The 25092-nt window shown below is 36.3% G+C and overlaps 1 long non-coding RNA gene across 1 annotated transcript in view; it reads left to right on the top strand.

Annotated features, from left to right (window-relative positions):
* LOC132435470 (uncharacterized) overlaps positions 1–25092 on the top strand; it is a 70546-nt gene that overhangs the window by 1280 nt on the left and 44174 nt on the right. Inside the window, exon 2 of the long non-coding RNA XR_009521550.1 lies at positions 10489–10527. This is a non-coding gene — a long non-coding RNA (uncharacterized lncRNA). The remainder of the gene's footprint in view (positions 1–10488; positions 10528–25092) is intronic.

Below are 25092 nucleotides of genomic sequence, written 5' to 3'. Positions count from 1 at the left end.
ATTTCTTTGCTGTTTTAATATACTATGTGAATAAAACTAACTTTTTTCTCCTTTAATGAATTTTTTAACATTGTGATTCCATAGATTTAAAGAATTAATAAAATGTTACATTTTTTTAACATTTTTATTGGAGTATAATTGCTTTACAATGGTGTGTTAGTTTCTGATTTATAACACAGTGAATCAGTTACACATATACATATTTCCCCATCTCTTTTCCCTCTTGTGTCTGCCTCCTTTCCACCCTCCTTATTCCACCCTTCTAGCTGGTCACAAAGTACTGAGCTGGTCTCCCTGTGCTATACAACTGCTTCCCACTAGCTATCTATATAAAATTTGGTAGTGTATATATGTCCATATATACACTACCACTCTCTCATTTTGTCACAGCTTACCCTTTCGCCTCCCCGTGTCCTCAAGTCCGTTCTCTAGTAGGTCTGCGTCTTTATTCCCGTCTTACCCCTAGGTTCTTCATGACCTTTTTTTTTTTTAGATTTCATATATATGTGTTAACATACAGTATTTGTTTTTCTTTTCTGACTTACTTCACTCTGTATGAGACTCTAGGTCCATCCACCTCGCTACAAATAACTCAATTTCGTTCCTTTTTATGGCTGAGTAATATTCCATTGTATGTATGTGCCACATCTTCTTTATCCATTCATCTGTCGATGGACAGTTAGGTTGCTTCCATGTCCTGGCGATTGTAAATAGAGCTGCAGTGAACATTGTGGTACATGACTCTTTTTGAATTATGGTTTTCTCAGGGTATATACCCAGTAGTGGGACACTGGGTCGTATGGTAGTTCTATTTTTAATTTTTTAAGTAACTTCCGTACTGTTCTCCATAGTGGCTGTATCAGTTTACATTCCTACCAATAGTGTATGAGGGTTCCCTTTTCTCCACACACTCTCCAGCATTTATTGTTTGTAGATTTTTTGATGATGGCCATTCTGAATGGTGTGAGATGATATCTCAGTGTAGTTTTGATTTGCATTTCTCTAATGATTAATGATGTTGAGCATGGTTTCATGAGTTTGTTGGCAGTCTGTATATCTTCTTTGGTGAAATGTCTATTTAGGTCTTCCGCCCATTTTTGATTGGGTTGTTTGGTTTTTTGATATTGAGCTGCATGAGCTGCTTGTAAATTTTGGAGATTAATCCTTTGTCAGTTGCTTCATTTGCAAATATTTTCTCCAATTCTGAGGGTTGTCTTTTGGTCTTGTTTATGGTTTCCTTTGCTGTTCAAAAGCTTTTAAGTTTCATTAGGTCTGATTTGTTTATTTTTGTTTTTATTTCCATTTCTCTAGTAGGTGGGTCGAAAAGGATCTTGCCATGATTTATGTCATAGAGTGTTCTGCCTTTTTTTTCCTGTAAGAGTTTGATAGTGTCTGGCCTTACATTTAGGTTTTTAATCTATTTTGAGTTTATTTTTTGTGTATGGTGTTAGGGAGTGTCCTAATTTCATTCTTTTACATGTAGCTGTCCAGTTTTCCCAGCATCACTTATTGAAGAGGCTGTCCTTTCTCCATTGTATATTTTTGCCTCTGTTTTTCAAAGATAAGGTGACCATGTGTGTGTGAGTTTATCTCAGGGCTTTCTATCCTGTTCCATTGATCTATATTTCTGTTTGTGTGCCGGTACCATCCTGTCTTAATAACTGCAGCTTTGTAGTATAGCCTGAAGTCAGGGAGCCTGATTCCTTCAACCCCGTTTTTCTTTCTCAAGATTGCTTTGGCTATTTGGGGTCTTTTGTGTTTCCATACAAATGAAATTTTTTCTTTAGTTCTGTGAAAAATGCCGAGGGTAGTTTGATAGGGACTGCATTGAATCTGTAGATTGCTTTGCGTAGTATAGTCATTTTCACAATGTTGATTCTTCCAACCCAAGAACATGGTATACTTCCCCATCTGTTTATATCATCTTAAATTTCTTTCATCAGTGTCTTATAATTTTCTGCATACAGGTCTTTTGTCTCCTTAGGTAGGTTTATTCCTAGGTATTTTATTCTTTATGTTGCAGTGGTAAATGGGAGTGTTTTCTTAAATTCACTTTCAGATTCTTCATCATTAGTGTATAGGAATGCAAGAGATTTCTGTGCATTAATTTTGTATCCTGGTACTTTACCAAGTTCATTGATTAGCTCTAGTAGTTTTCTGGTAGCATCTTTAGGATTCTCTATGTATAGTATCATGTCATCTGCAAACAGTGACAGTTTTACTTCTTCTTCTCGAATTTGGATTCCTTTTCTTTCTTTTTCTTCTATGATTGCATGGCTAAAACTTCCAAAGCTATGTTGAATAGTAGTGGTGAGAGTGGGCAACCTTGTCTTGTTCCTGATCTTAGTGGAAATAGTTTCAGTGTTTCACCATTGAGGACCATGTTGGCTGTGGGTTTGTCATATAAGGCCTTTATTATGTTGAGGTAAGTTCCCTCTTATGCCTACTTTCTGGAGGGTTTTTATCATAAATGGGTGTTGAATTTTGTCAAAAGCGTTCTCTCCATCTATTGAGATGATCATATGGTTTTTCTCCTTCAATTTATTAATATGGTGTATCACATTGATTGATTTGCATATATTGAAGAATCCTCACTCCTGGGATAAGTTCCACTTGATCATAGTATATGATCCTTTTAGTGTGCTGTTGGATCCTGTTTGCTAATATTTTGTTTAGGATTTTTGTATCTATGCTTACCAGTGATATTGGTCTGTAGTTTTCTTTTTTTGTGACATCTTTGTCTGGTTTTGGTATCAGGGTGACGGTGGCCTCGTAGAATGAGTTTAGGAGTGTTCCTTCCTCTGCTGTATTTTGGAAGAGTTTGAGAAGGAAAGGTATTAGCTCTTCTCTAAATGTTTGATAGAATTTGCCTGTGAAGTCATCTGGTTCTTGGCTTTTGTTTGTTGGGAGATTTTTAATCACAGTTTCAATTTCAGTGCTTGTGATTGTTCTCTTCATATATCTACTTCTTCCTGGTTCAGTCTCAGAAGGTTGTGCATTTCTAAGAATTTGTCCATTTCTTCCAGGTTGTCCATTTTATTGGCATATTGTTGCTTGTAGTAATCTCTTGTGATCCTTTTATTTCTGCAGTGTCAGTTGTTACTTCTCCTTTTTCATTTCTAATTGTATTCATTTGAGTCTTCCCCCTTTTTTTCTTGATGAATCTGGCTAATGGTTTAACAATTTTGTTTATCTTCTCAAAAACCATCTTTTAGTTTTCTTGATCTTTGCCATTGTTTCCTTTGTTTCTTTTTCATTTATTTCTAATCTGATCTTTATGATTTCTCTCCTTCTGCTAACTTTGGGTTTTTTTTTTTCTGTTCTTCTTTTTCTAATTGCTTTAGGTGTAAGGTTAGGTTGTTTATTTGAGATGTTTCTTGTTACTTAAGGTAGGATTGTATCCCTCTTAGAACTGCTTTTGCTACATCTCATAGGTTTTGGGTCATCGTGTTTTCATTGTTTTTTGTTTCTAGGCAATTTTTGATTTCGTCTTTGATTTCTTCAGTGATCTCTTTGTTTTTAAATAGTGTATTTTTTAGCCTCCATGTGTATGTACTTTTTACAGATTTTTTCCTGTAATTGATATGTAGTCTCATAACGTTTTGGTCAGAAAAGATAACTTGATATAATTTCACTTTTCTTAAATTTACCAAGGCTTGATTTGTGGCCCAAGCTATGATCTGTCCTGGAGAATGTTCCATGAGCACTTGAGAAGAAAGTGTATTCTGTTGTTTTTGGATGGAATATCCTAAAAATATCAATTATGTTCATCTTGTTTAATGTATCATTTAAAGCTTGTGTTTCCTTATTTATTTTCATTTTGGATGATCTGTCCATTGGTGAACGTGGGGTGTTAAAGTCCCCTACCCTGATTGTGGTACTATTGATTTTCCTTTTTATGGCCGTTATTATTTCCCTTATGTATTGAGGTGCTCCTATGTTGGGTGCATAGATAGTTACAAGTGTTATATCTTCTTCTTGGATTGATCCCTTGATCGTTATGTAGTGTCCTTTTTTGTCTCTTGTAATAGTCTTTGTTTTAAAGTCTATTTTGTCTGATATGAGAATAGCTACTCAGCTTTCTTCTGATTTCCATTGCATGGAATATCTCTTTCCATCCCCTCACTTTCAGTCTGTATGTGTCTCTAGGTCTGAAGTGGGTCTCTTGTAGACAGCATATATATGGGTCTTGTTTTAGTATCCATTCAGCCTATGTCTTTTGGTTGGAGCATTTAGTCCATTTACATTTAAGATAATTATCAGTATGTATTTCCCTATTACCATTTTCTTAATTGTTTTGGGTTTGTTATTGTAGGTCTTTTCCTTCTCATGTTTTGTTACATTCTTTTACGTGGTAGTATTTGCATATGTTTTAAACTTAATATTAATAGAAAATGTGGTATATTTTATCTCAAAAAGAAATTCTCTTACATGAATTGTATATTTTTTATCCTTAAGGAACATATAGGCTCAGAAATTCATACAGGGCTATTTCTGTAGTTTTAATTTTTTTTTTTTTTTTTTTTTTTTTTTTTTTTTTTGGCCAAGTCACGCGGCTTACAGATTTTTGGTTTCCTGGCCAGGGACTGAACCCGGACCATGGCAGTGACAGTTCTGAGTCCTAACCACTGGACCACCAGGGAACTCTCCACTAGTTTTCATTCTTCTTTCTATCTATATCTGGACACTTTAGGAAAGGGGAAGGCCATGATGCAACTCAGTAGCTTCTGAGGGCATGTGGCTTATTTACTAAGAAACCCTGGGAGAGCCAAGCCTTGGGGAGCTAGTTTCTCCTGGCACATCTTACAGACACATTTTAGTTCCACTCTACAACTTTCTCCTTCTTCACATTTCTCCTGTACCAACGTAAGGCCTTTCTTATCTTTGTACTGAAAGCAGATACTGAAAAATTTTAGACATCCAAACACAATCTTTGAAAATGTAATCAGTTTTTTTTTTCTGCAAAAAAAATAACTGTTAGTCTTAATAGTTAACAGACTAGCTCTCTGTTAGTCTTAAATTTTTAATATTCATATGTAGCTGTACTTGAGTCTGAAATGTACATTCATTATAAAGTAAGTTCCAGCAAGGTAGGACTTTTTGTTTGTTTTGTTTGTTTGTATGTTTGTTTTTGGTTTTTTGGGTCTGTTTATTCACTGCTTAATACCCCAAAACCTAAAACAGAGGTGTTTAGCAAATATTGCTAATTAAATGAGAGTGTTTTAATTTCAAAAATAAACTCTATGACAACTACTTCTCAGAATTTTTCAGCCAGACAATAAAGAGCTCATACAGAATTTCAACCCAGAATGAGGAAATGCAAGCAATTTCCCGAGGGAAGCAGGTAACAAGGAAAGTGCAAAAACGTATAAGAATTCTACCTTTTTATTTGACATTAATGGAGATTAGTTAAAAATAAAAGCAGCTGCTCTGTAATAATAAGCAAAAAATTTCAACATTCCTCTTTCCATCGCCATTCTCTCACTCTAGTTTTATCTTTTAATTAAACCTGAACTTTAAAATAAATGTGTCTGGCTTGTTTATTAAATGGAATATCAATGGAGAGCTTCTAGATTCAACGATTAGTATGCTATAGAATGCCTTTTAAAAATAAATGGCTACATCAATGGCTCTGATATTATTGAAGGTTCAAGTTTATAGTTCTCCTATTAGAAAGGAGCAAAAGAAAAATGTAGAAATTAGAGTGGTTTGATTTTAACTCCTTTATAGAAAGTTGAAGTGCTCACATAGCTTTATTTAAGGAATGATTAACTTTTATTAACCATGGAAAGGTTTCCAAGAAATGTAAAGTTCATTATACTTTATACAATGCAGACCATCTTGAAACTTCTGAACTTATACCTGCTGAATTTTGCATGTATTTGTCATTTCTATAATTGCTTAAAATCCAACATAATCAAATTCACTATATACTCTCTCAGTTAATCACATAACATTTGAGCTAGCAGGGGACACTGTTTGCTTTTGAGGTCTTATTATTATTATTTTGGAGTATAATTACTTCACAATACTGTGTTAGTTTCTTTTGTTGTTATATTCATACACATTTCCCCATATCCCCTCCCTCTTGAGCTTCCCTCCCATCCTCCCTATCCCACCCCTCTCGGTCATTGCAAACCGCCGAGCTGATCTCCCTGCTATGCTGCTGCTTCCCACTAGCCAATACTTTACATTTGGTAGGGTATATATGTTGATACTACTCTCTCTTCACCCCTGCATTGCCCTCCCACCCCATGTCCTCAAATCAATTTTCTATGTATACCTCTTTATTCCTGCCCTGGAACTAGGTTCATCAGTAACTTTTTTTTTTTTTTTTTACATTCCATATATATGTATTATCATACGGTATTTGTTTTTCTCTTTCTGACTTACTTCACTCTGTATGACAGACTCTAGGTCCATCCACCTCACTACAAATAACTCAATTTCGTTTCTTTTTATGGCTGAGTAATATTCCATTGTATGTGCCACATCTTGTTTATCATCTGTCAATGGACATTTAGGTTGGTTTCATGTCATGGCTATTGTAAATAGTGCTGCAGTGAATACTGTGGTACATGTCTCTTTTGGAATTATGGTTTTCTCAGGGTATATGCCCAGTAGTGGGATTGCTGGGTCATATGGTAGTTCTATTTTTAGTTTTTTAAGGAACCTCCATGTTTTCCATAGCGGTTGTATCAATTTACATTCCCACCAACAGTGCAGGATGGTTCCATTTTCACCACACCCTTTCCAGCATTTGTTGTTTCTAGATTTTTTGCTAATGGCCATGCTGACCGGCATGGGGTGATACCTCATTGCAGTTTTGATTTGCATTTCTCTAATAATTAGTGATATTGAGCATCTATTCTTGTGCCTCTAGACCATCTGTATGTCTTCCTTGGTGAAATGTCTATTTAGGTCTTCTGCCCATTTTTTAACTGTATTGTTTATTTTCTTGATATTGAGCTCCATGAGCTCTTTGTATATATTGGAGATTTAATCCTTTGTCAGTTGGTTCATTTGCAAATATTTTTTCCCATTCTGAGGGTTGTCTTGTGGTCTTGTTTATGGTTTCCTTTGCTGTACAAAAGCTTTAAGTTTGATTAACTCCCAATTTGTTTATTTTTGTTTTTATTTCTGTCACTCTAGGAGGTGAGTCAAAAAAGATCTTGCTGTGGTTTATGTCATAGCATGTTTTTCCTATATTTTCCTCCAAGAGTTTTATAGTGTCTGGTCTTACATTTAAGTCTCTAATCCATTTGGAGTTTATTTTTCTGTATGGTGTTACGTCATGATCTAATTTCATTCTTTTACATGTAGCTCTCCAGATTTCCAAGCACCACTTGTTGAAGAGGCTGTCTTTTCTCCACTGTATGCTCTTGCCTCCTTTGTCATAAATTAGGTGCCCATATGTGCGTGGGTTTATCTCTGGGCTTTCTATCCTGTTCCATTTATCTATATTTCTGTTTTTGTGCGAGTACCATACTGTCTTGATTACTGTAGTTTTGTCGTATAGTTTGAAATCAGGGAGCCTGATTCCTCCAACTCCGTTTTTCTTTCTCAAGATTGCTTTTGCTATTTGGGGTCCTTTGTGTTTCCATACAAATTGTAAAATTTTTTGTTCTAGTTCTGTGAAGAATGCCGTTGGTAATTTGAAGGGAATTGCCTTGAATGTGTAGATTGCTTCGGGTAGTATAGTCATTTTCACAATATTGATTCTTCCAATCCAAGAAGATGGTATATTTCTCATCCGTTTATGTCATCTTTGATTTCTTTCATCAGTGTTTTGTAGTTTTCTGAGTAAAATCTTTCTCCTCCTTAGGCAGGTTTATTCCTAGGTATTTTATTCTTTTTGTTGCAATGGTAAATGGGTGTTTCCTTAGTTTCTCTTTCAGATTTTTCATCATTAGTGTATAGGAATGCAAGAGATTTCTGTGCCTTAATTTTGTATTCTGCAACTTTACCAAATTCATTGATTAGCTCTAGTAGTTTTCTGGTGGCATTTTTAGGATTCTCTATGTATAGTATCATATCATTGGAAAACAGTGACAGTTTTACTTCTTCTTTCCCAATTTTATTTCTTTTTCTTCTCTGATTTCTGTGGCTACGACTTCCAAAACTATGTTGAATAAGAGGGGCAAGAGTGGATATCCTTGTCTTGTTCCTGATCTTAGTGGAAATGCTTTCATTTTTTCACCATTGAGTATGATGCTTGTTGTGGATTTGTCATATATAGCCTTTATTATGATGAGTTATGTTCCCTCTATGCCCATTTTCTGGAGAGCTTTTATTATAAATGGGTATTGAATTTTGTCAAAAGCTTTTTCTTCACCTATTGAGATGATCATATGGTTTTTATGCCTTAATTTGTTAATATTGTGTGTCACATTGATTGATTTGCATATATTGAAGAATCATTGCATCCCTTGGATAAATCTCACTTGATCATGGTGTATGATCCTTTTAATGTGCTGTTGGATTCTGTGTGCTAGTATTTTGTTCAGGATTTTTGCACTATGTTCATCAGGGATATTAGTCTATAATTTTCTTTTTTTGTGGTATCTTTTTCTGGTTTTCATATCAGGGTGATTGTGGCTTTGTAGAATGAATTTAAGAGTGTTTCTCCCTCTGCAATTTCCTGGAAGAGTATCAGAAGGATGGGTGTTAGTTCTCTAAATGTTTGATAGAATTCGTCTGTGAAGCGATTGGTCCTGGACTATTGTTTGTTGGAGGATTTTTAATTATGGTTTCAATTTCATTACTTGTTATAGGTCTGTTTATATTTTCTAATTCTTCCTGGTTCAGTCTTGGAAAATTGCACCTTTACAAGAATTTGTCCATTTCTTCATGGTTCCATTTTATTGGCATATAGTTGTTTGTAGTAATCTCTTATAATCTTTTGTATTTCTGCAGTGCCAGTTGTGATTTCTCCTTTTTCATTTCTAATTTTATTCACTTTCATCCTCTCCCTTTTTTTTCTTGATGAGTTTGGCTAAGAATTTATCAACTTTGGTTATCTTCCCCAAGAAACAGCTTTTGTTTTATCGATCTTTGCTATTTTTTAAATTTCTATTTCATTTATTTCTACTCTGATCTTTATGATTTCTTTCCGTCTACTGACTTTGAGTTTTCTTTGTTCTTTCTCTAGTTGTTTTAAATGTAGCATTAGATTGTTTATTTGAGATTTTTCTTGTTTCTTGAGCTAAGATTGTATTGCTATAAATGCTTTTGCTGCATCCCATAGGTTTTGAGTCATCGTGTTTTCATTGTCAGTTCTTTCTATGTATTTTTTTATATCTTTGATTTCTTCAGTGACCTCTTGATTATTTAGTAACACACTGTTTAGCCTCATTGTATTTGTACTTTTCTCCTGTAATTGATTTCTAGTCTCATAGCATTGTGGTCAGAAAAGATGTCTGATATGATTTCAATTTTCTTAAATTTTCCAAGGCTAGATTTGTGACCCAAGATGTGATCTATGGTGGAGAATGTTTCATGTGCACTTGAGAAGAGAGTGTCTTCTGCCACTTTGGGGTTGAATGTTCCATAAATATCAATTAGATCTGTCTGGCCTATTGGGTCATTTAAAGCTTGTGTTTCCTTATTTATTTTCATTTTGGATGATCTGTCCATTGGTGTAAGTGGAGTGTTAAAATCCCCTACTAGTATTGTGTTACTGTTGATTTCTCCTTTCATGGTTGTTAGCATATGCCTTATGTATTGAGGTGCTCCTATGTTGGGTGCATAAACATTTATAATTGTTATATCTTCTTCTTGGATTGATCCTTTGATCATTATGTAGTGTCCCTCCTTATCTCTTGTAACAGTCTTTATTTTAAAGTCTATTTTATCTGATACGAGTATTGCTACTCCAGCTTTCTTTTGCTTTCCATTTGCATGGAATATCTTTTTCCATCCCTTCACTTTCAGTCTGTTTGTGTCCCTAGGTCTGAAATGGGTCTCTGGTACACAACATATATATGGGTCTTTTTTTTGTAACCTTTCAGCCAGTTTGTGTCCTTTGGTTGGGGCATTTAATCCATTTACATTCAAGGTTATCATCAATATGTATGTTCCTATTACCATTTTTTTAATTGTTTTTGGTTTGTTTTTCTGGATCTTTTTCTTCTCTTGTGTTTCCTGCCTAGAGAAGTTTCTTTAGCATTTATTGTAAAGCTGGTTTGGTGGTGCTGAATTCTCTTAGCTTTCACTTGTCTGGAAAGCTGTTGACTTCTCCATGGAATCTGAATGAGATCCTTGATGGGTAGAGTAATCTTGGTTGTAGGTTTTTCTCTTTCATCACTTTAATTATATCCTGCCACTCCCTTCTGGCCTCAAGTGTTTCTGCTGAAAAATCAGCTGATAACCTTATGGGGATTCCTTTGTATGTTATATTTTGTTTTTTGCTTGCTGCTTTTAATATTTTTTCTTTGCATTTAATTTTTGTTAGTTTGATTTATATGTGTCTTGGTGTGTTTTTCCTAGGGTTTATCCTGTATGGGACTCTCTGCTTCCTGGACTTGGGTGAGTATTTCCTTTCCCATATTAGGGAAGTTTTCAACTATAACCTCTTCAAATATTTTCTCAATCCCTTTCTTTTTCTCTTCTTCTTCTTGGACCCCTATATTTGGAATGTTGGTGCATTTAATGTTGTCCCAGAAGTCTCTAAGATTGTCTTCAATTCTTTTCATTCTTTTTTCTTTATTCTGCTCCTCAGCAGTTATTTCTACCATTTTGTCTTCCAGCTCATTTATTTGTTCTTCTGCCTCAGTTATTCTGTTATTGATTCCTTCTAGTCTATTTTTCATTTCAGTTATTGTGTTGTTCATCTCTATTTGTTTGTTCTTTAGTTCTTCTAGATCTCTGGTAAACATTTCTTGTATTTTCTCAATCCGTGCTTCCATTCTATTTCTGAGATTCTGGATCATATTTACTATCTTTACTCTGAATTCTTTTTCAGGTAGATTTCCTATTTCCTCTTCATTTATTTGGTCTTGTAGGTTTTTACCTTGCTCCTTCATCTGTGACATACTTTTTGGCTCTCGGATTTTTTTTTTTTTTTTTTTTAAGAGTGGGATTGTGTTCCTATCTTACTGGTTGTTTGTCCTGAGGCTTCCAAGACTGGAGTTTGTAGGTTATTGCGTAGAGTGTGGTTTTGGTGCTGAGATGAGGAATTCCTTGAGACCCCACTCTGATGAATATTCCCTGGGGTCTGAGGTTCTCTGTTAGTCCAGTAGTTCAGACTCAGAGCTCCCACCGCAGTAGCTTTGGCCTGACCCTGGGCTCATGAACCAAGATCCCACAAAGCACGTGGGATGGCAAAACAAACAAACAAAGAGAAAAAAACAATAACAAAGTAAAAAATAAATTTAGACTAGGAAACTAACAGATATGTTAGAAAGAATATAAAACTAAAAATATAGATGAATCAACAACCAGAAGGTATATCAGTACCACAATAGTAAAAAAGTGGAAGGAACAGAAAATAAAAGGTGGGGGAAAGCCTTGGCTGTGGAGGGCCAGGGCCTAAGCAAGGGTAGGTTTTGGGCAGTGGGCTGGACCAATGCTTAGGACCCACTGGGCTGGAAAAGGCCTTGGGGGCTGTGGTGGGTGGGCCTTATGCTCAAGGAACAGAAGGAGCGCAGGTGTACCCCCCACCCCTGGTCTCAGACAGCAAGGGACCTCACCTGGCAGCCCAGCAAGATTCCTGGGCTTGAGCGGATGGGGCAAATGCCATTCTCTCCTCTCCTGCTCCTCCAATATGGGAGGGCACCTCCAGCCTGCCTCATCTGACCTCCCTGGCCTCCCACCTATGACCCCAAGGACCCATGAGGCCTGGAGTGGGTTTTGGAGGGCAGGGGATCAGCTGGGAGCTCAGCAGGCTTCCCAGGTCCAAGTGGGCAGGGCAGTCACCCTCTGCTCCTCTCCCACTCCTCCTGCAGGGTCCCTCCCACCTGCCTCTCCTGATCTCTCTGGTCTCCCTCCTATGCCCCCAAGGAACCACACAGCCTGGAGGGGGCTTTGGAGGGCCTTGAGCTATTATTCTATCATTAACCAATGGCATGAAATTATCAATAATAAGAAAACCAAGTGTAATGATTTTGCTTATAAGCGTATAATCACACATACTTGAAATCTGATTATGCTATAGTATATTTAAAGTCCACTGGGTGTCAGGAGTATGGTTGTTAGTCTTGGCTCTACTACCACTCTGTGTGACTTTGGCTTTTTGGTATTTCATAGCTCAGCTTTTATTTATGAAATAAGAATGATAATATTTGGCTTCAATTAATCCCATGGATAGGTAGAAGGACAGAAAAAACTATGTGGAAATGTTTCAGAAAATATTTTTAAAATATGAAGGCAAAGCATTAAATATTAGTAATAATTTTTTAGAAATCAGATTTTCAAAACATGATAGAAAATAGCTTCAATACTATTATTTACCTTTGTGTTTGTTATTATCATTGTTTCTATCAATTTGATCTTTTAAAAATAATCTGTATCTACATATTTGTGTATATATTCAGGTATGTGTGATAATGCCATACTTAGGTCTTTAAATGTTCATTGTACTATTTATAGACACTGGGTAGAAACAAATGTTGAAAAAGAAAGGCAGGGAGGAGGAAAAAATGCAAAGATTAATTGTGGGACTGTAGGTCTTTAATCTTACAATAGATAACATCATGGAAGGTATTATTGGCCATTTAAGAATGAAATATATGATTAATATGTGGTATAATAGAAGATAAATGTCAAGTTGGTTGTATTTCTTGGCCCAAATCCATATGACAAACTTAAACAAAGATAAATGTTATTATCTAGAATTTGGATTTTAACACATAGTATAATACATGTGTGGCAACATAGATTTTGTTTTTATTGGAGTATAATTGCTTTACAATGTTGTGTTAATTTCTACTGTACAACGAAGTGAATCAGCTATATGTATACATATATCCCCTCCCTCTTGGACTTCTGTCCCATCCCACCCCCATTCCACCCATAACATAGATCTAATTGGATAAAGGTTCATATGAAAAAAGGCATTATTATAAAAGAAAAGTAACTTTTTAGGCCACTTCACTAAAATATATTAGGGTGTTCAGTTAAGGTAGATAGTACGTCCACATTGCAGTATTAGATTATTTTTAACTACTTAAAAGGGACAATTGACAACTTAGAATGTATCTGGAGAGGTAAGAGATCTGTAAACCACATATGTGAGGAAATGTGAAGTGCTAGGCCTAAATAGCTTCCCCTCTCAAGTGCTATAATAGCACCTAGTGCGTTTTATCATAATTTACAAAACTGTTTACTTCTCTGTAACCACATTAAGCCATAAACTGTGTAACACACCATGTCTCTTATTCACTGTAGTAGCCCCAGTTTCTACCACACATTAATTCTACAATAATTTTCTTCTTAAATGGGTGAATTTTGTTTTTGGAGGAAAAATCTAAAGGATAATATGTCTGGTGCATTCAAAGTAGGAATAGATAAAGCACAACAAACTAAAGTTAATATGGAATGCTTAGAAAGAATTAGAACTGATCGAATGAATGTTTCAGTGACATGAATTTCTACTCAGTTTAAGGGCAGATGTTATAACCATTAGACGAACCCAAATGTTGGAGAGGATGCTTCCAAAAGTAAAGCTGACTCATCAACAACAATATTTAACCAGGTACTGGATAAGATTGATCAGCATTGTTCTGGAAAGAGATTTCTGCCCTGGGGTTGAAGTTTGAATTAAATAACTGCTAAAAGTCTCAAAGCCTGTCTCTAATTGTTATGTGGTTCAATTTGTAAAACAAAAGTAGATAGAATTAAGCATTATCCAAAAGCAGTGATTACAGATTTTCTCCATCAAAGATGAGTCACTGTATTGACCGGCCCAGGGCTACAAAAGATGCCTGCCAAGAAAGGTCATTTCCTGATCCACTTGGTTTCCATACTCGTTAGAAGACAGGGAGCTGCATCCAACAAATCCTGGCTTATCTTGTGCTCACCAGCTTCATATTCTGCTTCTAAGGAATGTCACACTTGCCTTTCCAGATCCCTTTCCTTGTTCTGCACTAGCATCATATCTCATTCTCTTTTATAGGATCATTAAAACGAATAAACAGAGTAATTACATTGCCATCAAGTAAGGCTAATCTCATTGCATATATCCTAGATGTCTTAACTGTTTTGAAAACCAGCTGGTCTGGGTCTCAAATGCAGACAACAAAGGTAATGGCTTTTATATCTAGACAAGCTAGTGGATTTCTTCTATGGGTTTTTAGATTTGTCACAGGGAAAAAAAAAAATAACTTCTTTCACAATGATAATAGCCTAATGTACATCAATTATTGTGAGACAGCTGAAGCAACTGTGTAGTTCAGGGCTGTGTGTTATCTCTCAGGGCCAGAGCAGGATTGCCATTTTTGGTGAGAAACAACTAGCTACCCATTTACGGCCACCTGATTCAAATAATACGGACAATCATTTGCTTGTCAGAATTTTTTTGGCTGTGAATTCTAGGAAATGTGCTCTGTGTTACTGCTGTGATGCTCATTTGGGGTCCTTGGTTTATTGTTTTGTTTTTGTTTTGTTTTGTTTGTTATCTTTTCAGTTCTTTTTTCTCACCCTTTTACTTAACCTATAACCTCCAAGGGACTGCAGGGAAATCCTTGGGTTTTCCCACCTGAACTGGACATTGAAACATCTTTTGTTCCTTATGTGAGAACAAGATGGAAATCATTCAAAGGGGAATTATGTGAATTCAGCTGCTTCATACTTATTTGTGACATAACTGATGCCCTGTGGATTCTGGCTCTGGGGTTCTCCAGAAGCCTCCCACCTCTATTATGGAAAGGCCTACATAGCCATGACAACACCCATGAATATACTCAAGGGCAGATTTCTACTTGGCATTAGGAAAGTCTGCTTTCTCTCTGTAGGGTGAAAGCTGCATTCTAAATTGCTAAGTTACAACACCTAAAGTAAAGAAAAAATTACCAAGCTTATGGGTGAGAGTTGAGGGTATTGTAAGATATAGTTATTTCTATAGTGTAGTTTAGATTGAGAGTGTATTTTCCAACCAGACGGGCTGGGCTTGAATCCTTGTTCCAGTTCTTGTTAGCTATGTGACTTTAGGCAATTTAATAAATTCCCTCTGAAACAATAATAAATAGGACTAGCATCAAAGGATTGATATAAGAATTAAATGTGATAGTGTCTATAGAGGATCTACAACAGTGCCTATTTCATCATGTTCAATAAATTATAACACATTTTTATTGTTACTACTATGACTACTACTATTATTGTACTGCAAAATTATTTAACTCCTCACTGATAAGTGAGATAAACAGCCTTATAAAGAGATGGAGATGCAGGAAATGAGCTATCAAACTCATCCATAGTAAGCCCTCAGTTAGATTTAAACTGATTCTTATAAGCAGATTTACTCTTAATCAGCTGGCAACCCAGCATAGGCACAGCTATTTGGACACTTAAGTGACAATTTTAGCCAGGACAACATGAGAAGAGAGGAAGGTTTATCTTTTTCCTCATTGTTGTAGTTGGTTTTATTTGTTTTAAATCCCTTGTCATAGCTCCAGGGCTTCTCAAGTGCAGAGCCAGCTGGGAATAAGTACTTATTTATCCGCTCCCACTGCATAACATCCTCAATATGCTGGAGGATACAGGGAAAATAAAATTACAGGTTACATTTGGCCAAATATTTCTGTCATTTCACATGTTCATTTTGGCTTTTCTTGCCATCAATCTGATGTATCTAAAAATATGGCTAAATTGTCCCTGAACAAGGCCACTCAGTTGGAGCTGTCTTAGTTAGATTTTGGAGCCTACCCAGATTTCAAAAGTTCATCTAGTTTCCATTCTCAGGAATGGATTTTTCAATGTCATTCATATTGAAATGTGTCTGAAAAATGGATGAATTAGGGAGTTTGGGGAAGTGGCATCTCCTCTAGGGAGCACTCCTTTTGCAGGAGCACAGTCACAGTCTGGAAAGAATTCTACTTGTCTTACTATATGATAATAACCTGTTTGGAACCTTAACCAAAAATTGCCTTTATGTGTTTGTGCTCTTTCTGATGTATATGTCAGAGATCAGTTTCTGAAATTGGGAAAAATAAAACTAAACAAAAGGTATATAATGCTTTTATTAAGCCTTAAAACCAACTGACCCATATTTTCATGGAGAAAAATGGATAAAATAATACAGAACTGAGAGTTAGGGGAACTACATCAATTAATAATGTTTACAGCAGACAAATATAATGATAGTTGAAAGCAGCGGGTCTCTTAAAATTAACAAATGCGTTAGAGAAGGTTGTTACCATTGAAAACATAGAGGGTGGTAGCAAGAGGTGAGAGGGAAGTGAAAAGATTTTCATTGGGGTTAGACATATAAGTTCAAAAACAAAGTGATTTGTTGATACAAGAAAAATAATCATTTCAATTTACAAACTGAAAACTACTAAAAGGATATAATTGTGGAAATGTATGTACAGTTGACCCTCTGTACCTACAGGTTTCTATCTGATATAATGGAATACTATAGACTGGGTGGCTTATAAACAACAGAAATTTATTTCTCCCAGTTCTGGAGACTGGGAAGTCTAAAATCAAGGCACTGGAAGATCTGGTGTTTAGTGAGGTCCTGCCTCCTGTTTCATAGATGACCCTCTTTCCTCTGTGTCCTTACATGGTGGAAGGAACAAGAGAGCTCTCTGAGGTCTCTTTCATAAGGGTACTAATCCTACAGTGAGGACTCCACCTTCATGACCTAATCACCTTCCAAAGGCCTCACTTCTAAACACCAGTCCTCATAACCTGCTATTGCTTTATTTTAACCCATGTCTCGTTTGGAGTATTTATCTTGTTTGAACACTGATATTTGGTATTCCTTTAACTATGGTTCTTTATTAAAGGTAGCGGTGAGGGTGGGGCTGTGAACCTTTTTCTCTCTTCTAACTTAAGAAAAACTTGGAACTTACAATTATTTAAACATGTATTGCATCATACAAGCAATGCCTGATGAGAGGCATAGTTTCCTTCAATATCCCAGAGCAGTTACAGCCTCAGCCTTTCTTCCTTCATCTGTAGACAGATTTCTCTTTCCTTTGTGACTCTTCCTTCTGTCATCAGAGCCCTATTATCACAACCCTCTGTCCCTCTAGTATAGTCCCCCTTTTCATTAGGGAGCCACCTGGAAGTCTTACCCCTACTACAACCTCATTCCCCACACTCATGCTGTTTAGACCCAAAGCCACAGAAACAGATATGCACATTAAGAGACCCTATAAGCGCTAACTAGCAGATAGTATAAATGCAGACTCACATACAATATACTCAAATAAAATGTTCTTTTAATTCAAGAGATTTTTCTGTGTGTTCACGATATGTTCAAAAGTAAAGCTGCGGGGCTTCCCTGGTGGTGCAGTTATTGAGAGTCCACCTGCTGATGCAGGGGACACAGGTTCATGCCCCAGTCTGGGAAGATCCCACATGCCGCGGAGCCGCTGGGCCCGTGAGCCATGGCCGCTGAGCCTGTGCGTCCGGAGCCTCTGCTCCGCAACGGGAGAGGCCACAACAGTGAGAGGACCGCGTATCACACACACAAAAAAAGTAAAGCTGCAAACGAGGCAGAAATAATTTCAAATTTATTCTTTACTGAGAAGATTCCCTACCTTTGTAAAAATAAAAATAACAACCATAGTAAAAAACATGGATCAGCAAATGCTCTGGTCTAAATATTTCTCTGGTGTTCATGCCACAAAATGCCTCCCTGTTCTGGCATTCAATTTTTCCTATAATAGCACACAGAGAAGCAATGCCAGCTTGAAGTGCCAAATAAGGTATCCCTCCTAGGGCCTGGTAAGAATGGGACAATGCCAGCTCACTGGGCACCACATAGAGTTATATTAGTGCTAGTATCTTGATGTACAACTCTGGGGAAATCAGAAAGCCAAGGTTTTGGGCTGTGCAAATATGTCTTTCCGGGACTCTTTTTGACTAGTGAGGAGTATTTCAAGTATAGGAAAGTGTTGTAGCCAGACCAATGCCTAGGATAGCAGATTATTTTCTATGAAGTTTAATAATTCAAAAGACAAAATGAAGTTCAGGGACCAAAGGTTGAAATGAACCAAAGATCTCTAATAAAGGCAAGTTATATTATTTAGAAGGATATATGTGGAAGTCCTAAATATTTTACAGGTTGAAATAAAATTCAAGGCTATGTCAATTCCCACCCCCACCCCTATTTCAAATATAATTGCTGAAGTCCTCTAAATATTACTAAAAAATAATGGAGCAACAGGATATGACATTTGAAAGAAATCCCACCACCTCTGCAAAGGATCCTCTCATGTCTCAGCCCCCTGCTGCGTCTGCTTCCTTCACAATTGGCACTTAGACTCTCTGGTCTCAGCAGCATCAGGCTGCCACTCTCACGGATGCAGGGCTTTAACAATATCTGCTTTATAGGTTATCCCTCAGGGAGAAAGGGTTGCTAAGAGAGTGGAAGGAGGTAGGTAATGAGATAAGAGGCCCCTTCCATTCTGCTGAGACCCCATCAGTCAGCCTCGGGACACATTGTTAAGACCTGCTGTGCTGACAGAGGCCATGATTTCCAATGAGATGCAAAACAGAGGTTCTGACTTAGCATGCCTGAAACAGATTCTTAGCACTTTTTGACAGAGAAATGATCCTGGTTATCTTGGCAAGAATCCAGTGTGGTAATTGTATTTCTGTTCACGTATTCTCTCCCAGAATTTTTACTATTAATGGGAATTCTTCTAATACATTATGAAGTGACATGTTTAGCCACCACATTCCAAGCAGAGTATGTCCCCAAGATAGGAAGAGGAAAATAATAATAATCAAATGTTTTTTTTTCTCCATGTACTCATCTTTTGATATTTGTAATGTACTTTGTGTAAAATTCTTATGAGAAAATTCTATCATAACTAAGAAGGAGGGTATCCCACTTTACTAAGAAAAAATTAAATAATAATATGAAAAGGTATTTATGAAAGTCAAGTGGGTAATCAGTAAAGAACCAAGAAAAACAAGGTTATTCCAGAGGACTGAAAAAAATGTGAGTGCTTTCGGTTATTTGGGGGAAGTGCATTATTTATCTAAATGCACTTTTCTTTTTACAACTTTATTGGAGTATAATTGCTTTACATTGTTGTGTTAGTTGCTGCTGTATAACAAAGTGAATCAGCTATACATATACATATATCCCCATATACCCTCCCTCTTGAGTCTCCCTCTCAAGCTCCCTATCCCACCCTTCCAAGTGGTGACAAAGCACCAAGCTGATCTCCCTGTGCTGTGCGGCTGCTTCCCACTAACTACCTATTTTACATTTGGTAGTGTATATATGTCCAAGCCACTATCTCACTGCATCCTGCTTAACCTTCCCCCTCCCCGTGTCCTGAAGTCCAGTCTCTACATCTGTGTCTTTATTCCTGTCCTACTGCTAGGTTCTTCAGAACCATTTTGTTTTTTTAGATTCCATATATATGTGTTAGCATACGGTATTAGTTTCTCTATTTCTGACTCACTCTACACTACAAATGACTCAATTTTGTTTCTTTTTATGGCTGAGTAATATTCAATTATATATATATGCCACATCTTCTTTATCCATTCATCTGTCAATGGACACTTAGGTTGCTTCCATGTCCTGGCTATTGTAAATAGAGCTGCAATAAGCATTGTGATACATGTCTCTTTTGGAATTACGGTTTTCTCAGGGTATATGCCCAGTAGTAGGATTGCTGGGTCATATGGTAGTTCTATTTTTAGTTTTCTAAGGAACGTCCATACTGTTCTCTATAGTGGCTATATAAATTTAAATTCTCACCAACAGTGCAAGAGGGTTCCCTTTTCTCCAACCCTCTCCAGCATTTACTGTTAGTAGATTTTTTGATGATGGCCATTCTGACCAGTGTGAGGAGATACATCATTCTAGTTTTGATTTGCATTTCTCTAATGATTAATGATATTGAGTATCCTCTCATGTGTTTGTTGGCAATCTGTATTTTTTTTGGAGAGATGTCTATTTAGGTCTTCTGCCCATTTTTAGACTGGGTTGTTTGCTTTTTGATATTGAGCTGCATGAGCTGCTTGTAAAGTTTGGAAATTAATGCTCTGTCAGTTGCTTCATTTGCAAATATTTTCTCCCATTCTGAGGGATGTCTTTTCCTCTTGTTTATGGTTTCTTTGCTGTGCGAAAGCTTTTAAGTTTCTTTAGGACTCATTTGTTTATTTTCGTTTTCATTTCCATTTCCCTAGAGGTGGTTCAAAAAGGATCTTGCTGTGATTTATGTGATAGAGTCTTCTACCTATGTTTTCCTCTAAGAGTTTTATAGTGTCTGGCCTTAAATTTAGGTCTTTAATCCATTTTGAGTTTATTATTGTGTATGGTGTTAGGGAGTGTTCTAATTTCACTCTTTTACATGTACTTGTCCACTTTCTCAGTACAGCTTATTGAAGAGGCTATCTTTTCTCCATTGTATATTCTTGCCTCTTTTATCAAAAATAAGGTGACCATATGTGCGTGGGTTAATCTCTGGGCTTTCTATCCTGCTCCATTGATCTATATTTCTGTTTTTGTGCTAGTACCATACTGTCTTGATTACTGTAGCTTTGTAGTATAGTCTGAAGTCAGGGAGCCTGATTCCTCCAGCTCCGTTTTTCTTTCTCAAGATTGCTTTTGCTATTTGGGGTCTTTTGTGTTTCCATACAAATTGCAAATTTTTTTCTTTTAGTTCTGTGAAAAATGCCAGTGGTAGTTTGATAGAGATTGCATTTAATCTGTAGATTGCTTTAGGTAGTATAGTCATTTTCACAATGTTGATTCTTCCAGTCCAAGAACATGGTATACCTCTCCGTCTGTTTGTATCAACTTTAATTTCTTTCATCAGTGTCTTATAGTTTTCTGCATACAGGTCTTTTGTCTCCTTAGGTAGGTTTATTCCTAGGTATTTTATTCTTTTTGTTGTAGTGGTAAGTGGAAGTATTTCTTGAATTTCTCTTTCAGATTTGTCATCATTAGTGTATAGGAATGCAAGAGATTTCTGTGCATTAATTTGGTATCCTGTTTCTTTATCAAATTCATTGATTAGCTCTAGGAGTTTTCTGGTAGCATCTTTAGGATTTTCTATCTATCGTATCATGTCATATGTAGACAGTGACAGTTTTACTTCTTTTCTGATTTGGATTCCTTTTACTTCTTTTTCTTCTCTGATTGCTGTGGCTAAAACTTCCAAAACTATGTTGAATTATAGTGGTGAGAGTGGGCAACCTTGTCTTGTTCCTGATCTTAGTGGAAATACTTTCAGTTTTTCACCAATGATAACGATGTTGGCTGCAAGTTTGTCATATATGGCCTTTATTATGTTGAGGTCAGTTCCTTCAATGCTGACTTTCTGGAGAGTTTTTTTTTTTTTTATCATAAATGGTTGTTAAATTTTTTTCAAAGCTTTTTCTGCTTCTATTGAGATCATCTTATGGTTTTTATCCTTCAATTTGTTAATATGGTGTATCACATTGATTGATTTGTGTATATTGAAGAATCCTTGCATTCCTGGGATAAACCCCACTTGATCATGGTGTATGATCCTTTTAATGTGCTGCTGGATCCTGTTTGTTAGTATTTTGTTGAGGATTTTTGCATCTGTTTTCATCAGTGATATTGCCCTGTAGTTTTGATTTTTTGTGTGACATTTTTCTTTGGTTTTGGCATCAGGGTGATGGTGGCCTGGTAGAATGAGTTTGGGAGTGTTCCTCCCTCTGTTATATTTTGGAAGAGTTTGAGAAGGATAGGTGTTGCACTTCTTTAAATGTTTGATAGAATTCTCCTGTGAAGCCATCTGGTCCTGGGCATGTGTTTGTTGGAAGATTTTTAATCACAGTTTTGATTTCAGTGCTTCTGATTGTTCTGTTTATATTTTCCATTTCTTCCTGGTTCAGTCTCAGAAGGTTGTGCTTTTCTAAGAATTTGTCCATTTTTTCCAAGTTGTTCATTTTATTGGAATATTGTTGCTGTAATAATCTCTCATAATATTTTGTTTTTCTGCAGTGTCAGTTGTTGCTCTCCATTTTCATTTCTAGATCTAGTTGAATTGAGTCTTCTCCCTTTTTTTCTTGATGAGCCTGGCTAATGGTTTATGAATTTTGTTTATCTTCTCAAAGAACCAGCTTTTAGTTTTATTGACCTTTGCTATCGTTTCCTTCATTTCTTTTTCATTTATTTCTGATCTGATCTTTATAATTTCTTTCATTCTGATAACTTTGGGGTTTTTTTGTTCTTCTTTCTCTAATTACTTTAGGTATAACTTTAGGTTGTTTTTTTGAGATGTTTCTTGTTTCTTGAAATAGGTTTATATTGCTATAAACTTCCCTCTGAGAAATGCTTTTGCTGCATCCCATAGGTTTTGGGCCGTCTTGTTTTCATTGTCATTTGTTTCTAGGTATTTTTTGATTTCTTCAGTGATCTCTTGGTTATTTAGTAGCATATTGTTTAACCTCCATTTGTTTGTATTTTTACAGTTTTTTTTCCTGTAATTGATATCTAGTCTCATAGCGTTATGGTCAGAAGAGATACCTGATATGATTTCAGTTTTCTTAAATATACCAAGGCTTGATTTGTGACGCAAGATATGATCTATCCTGGAGAATGTTCGACGAGCACTTGAGGAGAAAGTGTAATTCTCTTGTTTTGGGATGGAATGTCCTATAAATATCAATTAAGTCCATCTTGTTTAATGTATTATTTAAAGCATGTTTCCTTATTTATTTTCATTTTGGATGATCTATCCATTGGTGAAAGTGGGGTGTTAAAGTCCCCTACTATGATCGTATTACTGTCAGTTTCCCCTTTTATGGCTGTTAGCATTTGCCTTATGTATTGAGGTGCTCCTATGTTGGGTGAATAAATATTTACAATTGTTATATCTTCTTCTTGGATTGATCTCTTGATCATTATGTAGTGTCCTTCTTTGTCTCTTGTAATAGTCTATTTTAAAGTCTATTTTGTTTGATAATGAGAATTGCTGTTCCAGCTTTCTTTTGATTCCCATTTGCATGGAATATCTTTTCCCATCCCCTCACTTTCAGTCTATATGTGTCTCTAGTTCTGAAGTGGTTCTCTTTTAGACAGCATATATACAGGTCTTGTTTTTGTATCCATTCATCCAGTCTGTGTCTTTTGGTGGGAGCTTTTAATCCATTTACATTTAAGGTAATTGTCAGTATGTATATTCCTATTACCATTTTCGTGTTTTAGGTTTGTTATTGTAGGTCTTTTCCTTCTGTTGTATTTCCTGCCCAGAGAAGTCCTTTAACATTTGTTGTAAAGCTGGTTTGGTGGTGCTGAATTCTCTAGCTTTTGCTTGTCTGTAAAGGTTTTAATTTCTCTGTCAAATCTGAATGAGATCCTTGCTGTGTAGAGTAATCTCGCTTGTAGGTTTTTCCCTTTCATCACTGTAAGTATGTCCTGCCACTCCCTTCTGGCTTGCAGAGTTTCTGCTGAAAGATCAGATATTAACCTTATGAGGAACCCCTTGTATGTTATTTGTTGCTTTTCCCTTGTTGTTTTTAATATTTTTTCTTTGTATTTAATTTTTGATAGTTCGATTAATATATATCTTGGCATGTCTCTCCTTTGATTTATCCTGTATGGGACTCTCTGCACTTCCTGGACTTGATTGACTATTTCCTTTCCCATATAGGGAAGTTTTCAACTATAACCTCTTCGATATTTTCTCAGTCCCTTTCTTTTTCTCCTCTTCTTCTGGGATCCCTATAATTCAAATGTTGGTGTGTTAAATGTTGTCCCAGAGGTCTCTGAGACTGACTTCAAGTCTTTTCATTCTTTTTCCTTTATTTTGCTCTGCAGCAGTTATTTCCACTATTTTATCTTCCAGGTCACTTACCCATTCTTCTACGTCAGTTATTCTGCTCTTGATTCCTTCTAGAGAATTTTAAATTTCGTTTATTGTGTTGTTCATCATTGCTTGTTTCCTTTAGTCATTCTAGGTCCTTTTCAAACGTTTCTTGTATTTTCTACATTCTATTTCCAAGATTTTGGACCATTTTTACTATCATTATTCTGAATTCTTTTTCAGGTAGACTGCCTAGTTCCTCTTCATTTGTTTGGTCTGGTGTGTTTTTACCTTGCTCCTTCACGTGCTGTGTGTTTCTCTCTGTTCACATTTTGCTTAACATACTGTGTTTGGGTCTCCTTTTTGCAGGCTGCTGGTTCATATTCCCATTGTTTTTGGTGTCTGCCTGCAGTGGCTAAGGTTTGTTTAGTGGATTGTGTAGGCTTCCTGGTGGAGGAGACTGGTGCCTGTTTTTTGGTGGATGAAGCTGGATCTTTTTTTCTAGTGGGCTGGCCCGTGTCCAGTGGTGTGTTTTGGGGTGTCTGTGAACTTTGTATGATTTTAGGCATCCTCTCTGTTAATGGGTCAGGTTGTTTTCCTGTCTTGCTAGTTGTTTGGCACTTTTGCTTGCTGTTCATTGAGTGGAGCTGAGTCTTAACATTGAGACAGAGATCTCTGCGAGAGCTCTTGGTGATTGATATTATGTGGGGCCGGGTGTTCTCTGGTGGTCCAATATCCTGAACTTGGCTCTCCCACCTCAGAAGCTCAGGCCTGACACCTGGCCAGAGCACCAAGACCCTGTCAGCCACATGGCTCAGAAGAAAAGGGAGAAAAAAAAGGAAGAAAGAAAAAATAAGTAAATAAAATAAAGTTAATAAAATAAAAATAAATTTTAAGTTATTAAAATTAAAAAATAAAAAAGTAATTAAAGAAAAAGAAAAAAGAGCAACTAAACCAATAAACAAATCCACCAATGATAACAAGTGCTAAAAACTAAACTAAGATAAACATATAAATCAGAAACTAGTCAGTCGCATACAGCACACCCCATGTCTACAGTTGCTCCCAAAGTCTAACACCTCAATTTTGGGATGATTCATTGTCTATTCAGGTTTTCCACAGAAGCAGAGTACATCAAGTTCATTTTGGAGATTTAATCTGCTGCTTCTGAGGCTGC

Source organism: Delphinus delphis, chromosome 12 (assembly GCF_949987515.2).
Source record: "Delphinus delphis chromosome 12, mDelDel1.2, whole genome shotgun sequence".
In the NCBI taxonomy this organism is placed as follows: domain Eukaryota; kingdom Metazoa; phylum Chordata; class Mammalia; order Artiodactyla; family Delphinidae; genus Delphinus; species Delphinus delphis.
Note: the sequence above shows the minus strand (reverse complement) of the source record. Positions and strands in the feature narration are given on the sequence as shown.